The sequence below is a fragment of the Syngnathoides biaculeatus genome, chromosome 5, assembly GCF_019802595.1.
Source record: "Syngnathoides biaculeatus isolate LvHL_M chromosome 5, ASM1980259v1, whole genome shotgun sequence".
Taxonomy (NCBI): Eukaryota; Metazoa; Chordata; class Actinopteri; order Syngnathiformes; family Syngnathidae; genus Syngnathoides; species Syngnathoides biaculeatus.
In genome coordinates this window covers 70,237-74,841 of record NC_084644.1, presented here as the reverse complement: position 1 = coordinate 74,841, position 4,605 = coordinate 70,237, and the positions used below count along the sequence as shown (strand labels likewise).

General features: G+C 42.5%; 1 pseudogene; it reads left to right on the top strand.

The window, feature by feature from the left end:
• Positions 1-2,608: 2,608 nt before the first annotated feature.
• On the top strand, positions 2,609-2,727 carry LOC133501557 (5S ribosomal RNA; annotated as a pseudogene).
• Positions 2,728-4,605: the final 1,878 nt, after the last annotated feature.

The window sequence follows — 4,605 nt, the reverse complement described above, 5'->3', positions numbered from 1 at the left end:
AATTTCTGCTGGTGGCATGCGTGATTCACCTTTTTTTTTCCTAATCCAAGCAAAAGTGGAAGGAATGACACAAGATACAATATGCTTTTGACAATTCATAAATACAACACATCAAAATAAGTATTTGTCTATAAGAGCCAGGGGGTGGCATTGGCATCACGAAACAGTTGGCCATCGATGTTATTGCATGGACAACTGGCCACGTTCATTTGGCTTTCTCACGGTGATCCTTCATCAGCAGTTAAAGAGTCGAAAGCTGAAGGTCTCAATATTCAGATCGATCTATGTTCATATTCCCTGACCTGTGGGTTCAGAGTCCACCCACTGCACCTCTTCATTGACAGGAGCCAGATGAGGTGGCGTGGGAACCTGATCTGGATGCCTCCTGGACACCTCCCTTGTGAGGCACGTCCCACTGGGAGCAGGTTCTGTTGAGCTAGGAGAGGCTGGAGTCTACCGGTATGTCTCTTCCCTGTCTCCCCTGGGAGTGCTTTAAAGTTGGGAGAAGGAAGTTTGGCCTTGGCTGTATAAGATGCTGCCCCCACGACTGGACCTTGGATAGGAGGAAGAAAATTAATAATAATGATAATAATTAACCACCCACTCCCGGCAAATTATTGCCCACGTGAGAAAGACTGCATTCTAAAATAGATCTCAAATCGAGACCTTATTTACAACTCAATTACAACAGGACCAAAAATGTTTCCAATCTGTTCATGTCATGCTCCTGGCTTCCTGCCCAGGCTGGGCGTGGCCAGCCAATTAGTCTGAGCACACCTGCACCTTGTTCCAGCTAATGCCTCCCAGTATATATAGGACTTGGGGGACGACTTGTCCTTCGCCAGATTGTCATCCTTGATGCTTCGTTCCTGCACTCCAGTTCGCCTGACTTCTGCTCGCCGTGTACCGCCCTACGCCTGTCCCTTCACCCCGCTCTTGAGCCTGCCACACGATTACTTCTGCCTTGTTTGGACTGCCTGCCTGCCTGATCCCTGACCTTGGACCGAATAAAGGTTTCCTCTATACTGTCTGCTTATCTCTGGAGTCGTGCATTTGGGTCCACCCTCGTGCCCCGTTCGTGACAGTTCAGTCTGCAGTTGCAAACTCCCCAGGAACAAGTATGTTTATTTTTGTGGTGCATCAAAACGACAGTTGGCTCTATTATTTGTTTGCTCTAGTTGGTTACACAAGTGTCAAAAAATATTGGGAAGTGTGAGTATGATGCAATACAGTATGGTTCCGCAACACTACTAACTAGAACTACAACCACAATAATGAATGTACAGTACTGTATTGTTAAATGAATACTTCTTTGAGATAAAAAAGAACAATTTTGTCTTTGTAGGAGACTATTTGACACAATTATGTATTTTACCCGACAGCATTCTATAGTGTAAGCAATGTGGTTGGTCGTTACTCTGTTGACTGCAACGGCTTCTGTTTGAAGTTGCGTGTGTAACAGCGAGCTCTGCTGTTAAAATTGTGCATAAACATCATGAAGAAGTGCAGCTGTAATTGTGCATCAATATTCTTTGACTATTTTTACAAGCACGTACGAAAGTGTTTCCAAGCCAGCATTGCCTTTTAGCCATAGTTTTCTGAAGCTGAATACCACAAAAATCAAGTAAATGTTTAATTACAACTGGGAAAGAGATTGTAAAAGCATCGTGGGAAGCAGAAAGTCACTTAGCGAAGTCAGTAATGGGCGATCCCAAACAGCATGTCACTTCAGGAAAGAGGCTTTCAACTTCGAGTGGACTTTCTGCCATCAGTATCAGTGGCTCACCCACTCTGAACTAATATTGCTTGAGGAAAATCACATTTTCAAACTAGAAATTGCATTTGCCTGGGTTTGTGTGTAAATGAGAGCTGACAAATTGATTGGGGAAAACGCGTAAGCAGTATGTAGTAAGTGCTATGTCACAACATCATTGGGTTTGTGTCGCCTTTGCCCTTCTGGAACAAACGAGTGTTTATGTTGGGCAGAGGAAAAATGATAGCATGTCCATTCAAAGGTTTATAGAAGACTCTAAACTGCTTGAATGTGAGTGTTACTCATTTTTTGTCTATATGTCCCCTGTAATTGGCTGGCGACCAGTTCAGACTACTATGTAAATGTTTCACCCTACAGAACCACCATACTTATCAGAATTATGAGTCTGAACAGCACACAGACTTTGGTGGGTCTCTTTTAAAAGTGAAAATATAATATGAGTTGAGGTGAAGGTCGTCCTGTTTCACATAGCCTGTGGCGACTTTTATAATGTTTTGTATTTCGGTGCGAGCCAGTAGATCTTTTGCGCACATCCATTTCTTTTTCCGCTTATCCTCAAGAGGGTCGCAGGGAGTGCTGGAGCCTATACCAGCTGTCAAAGGACAGGAGGCGGGGTATACCCTGAACTGGTTGCCACCCAATCGCAGGGCACAAGGAGACAAAAAAACAATTCCACTCACAATCACACCAAGAGGCAATTTAGAGTGTCCAATTCATTTTGCATGTCTTTGGGATGTGGGAGGAAACCGAAGTGCCCAGAGAAAACCTGTACAAGTCAAATCGGATAAACTTCTCATCATGTGGGTTTTTATACAGTCATAATATTGTGGATCAGCTTACAGCCATGCTACCCTCAGAACGCCTGATCTCGTCAGATCTCGGAAGCTAAGCGGGTTTGGCCCTAGTTAGTACTTGGATGGGAGACTGCCTGGGAATACCAGGTGCTGTAAACTTCTCTCCTCTAAATGCAGAGGGATTGCGTCAGGAAGGGCAGCCGGCGTAAAAACTGGCAAACATATATGCGGTCATCTGAGATGACTCGCTGTGGCGACCCTTAACGAGACAAGCCGAAAGGAAAAGAAGAAGAAGAAGATAATATTATGGATCACTGCAAGCATGTACACGTTACATCAGATTAAAACAATAAAGTTTGGCCATCAACATCAAATTAAATTTCAAACTGGCCACTCGAATAGGCGTGGGTTATTACGTCAGATGCCGGTTTAGAAACTACTGTTAGATACTTGCGTATATTGTGGAGTCAAGGAAGTTGATGCGAGAATACCCAGCATGCCAAGCGGCTTTGTGTCAATAGTTGACTTATTGGTTGATTTGATTCTTGGTTTTAGATGTAAACTATTCTCTGGTAGTAGTATTAGGAATAGTAGTAGAGATTGAGTCTTCATCCATCCCGTTTATTTTATTACCATAAATGAATATTTATCTTGCGGCACGGTGAATCAGTTGGAATGTTTTGGCCTCACAGTTCTGAGGACCCAGGTTCGATTCCGGCCCTGCCTATGTAGAGTTTGCATGTTCTCACCGTGCCAGCGTGGGTTTTCTCCGGGTACTCCGGTTTCCTCCCACATCCCAAAAACATGCAACATTAATTGGACACTCTAAATTGCCCCTCGGTGTGATTGTGAGTGCGACTGTTTGTCTCTAAGTGCCCTGCGATGGGCTGGCAACCAGTTCAGGGTTTACCCCGCCTCCTGCCCGTTGACAGCTGGGATAGGCTCCAGCACTCCCGCGACCCTCTTGAGGATAAGCGTCTAAGAAAATCGATGGATTATATGTCTGTGAAGAGAAGAAAACAAATTATGGTTGCTGACAGCAGAAGATTTTATTATTCTAACAAGCCGTAGCACCACAAACGTAGACACAAATGCACAAATAACATCAGGAGGTTCATTGGGAGTGTTTCATGTGAAGGAGATGGGAAGAATTCAAATCAGACATAGTACAATAAAACTGTGTCAGGCAGTGTGTAGTTCTTTTTTCAGAAAATATAATAGTTTGCGCACATTTCTAGAACAGTTGCGTTAACATTCCTGTTCATTCATTCATTTTTGGGGATGTTGTGTTTCATGTGTTGTTTAACATTTGTCCCTGTGAAGTGTTTCATCTTCATTTCTTGTTCTTTTGTTACAGCTCGAAAGCAATTCTCAACTCTTCCTCACATACTTGCAGATTGTGATTCAAATTCTTCATCATTGTCACATTCTTAAAACAATCTTTTCTGCCAGCGATACTTAATCACCATCATTTAATAAGACCCCGAGGATGCACACATCATTGAAGGCTTAAAGACAATTCAGCACTGTGATGGATATTGAATTAAATTGTTGAATTGATTGAATTCCCTTATCAATTGCCACATTCTTAATTCTCTTCGGCACCACATGGGCAATGCACAGAGTACTTTAAAACATTTTTAGAAATTGCCCTCAGTTTAAATAATTTTAAATGTACATATATTTTGCTGCAAATGAATGTCGATATTAAAAATAATGAAAATGGCTTTTAAAAAAATTAAAATAGTTTGGTTCTACAGTTGAGTCAGGAATATTCTCTTTGTTAATGATGTACAGTATCAGTAAATGTCTAAATGAGTGTGTGTACAAACATTTGCAGACACGTGAACAAAAACACATTCATCGGACACCATAAACAATATATTTTGAGTTCACCTCCAGCCATATTTTACACTGGATACACAAGCAATAGGAAATGAATAGCGAAGGAAGCCATTTTGGAGATGTGCGAGGAAGTTGGAAAACCCCCAGAGCTGGACGAGGAATCAAAACGGGTGTGGCTCGCTTGCCCAGCTG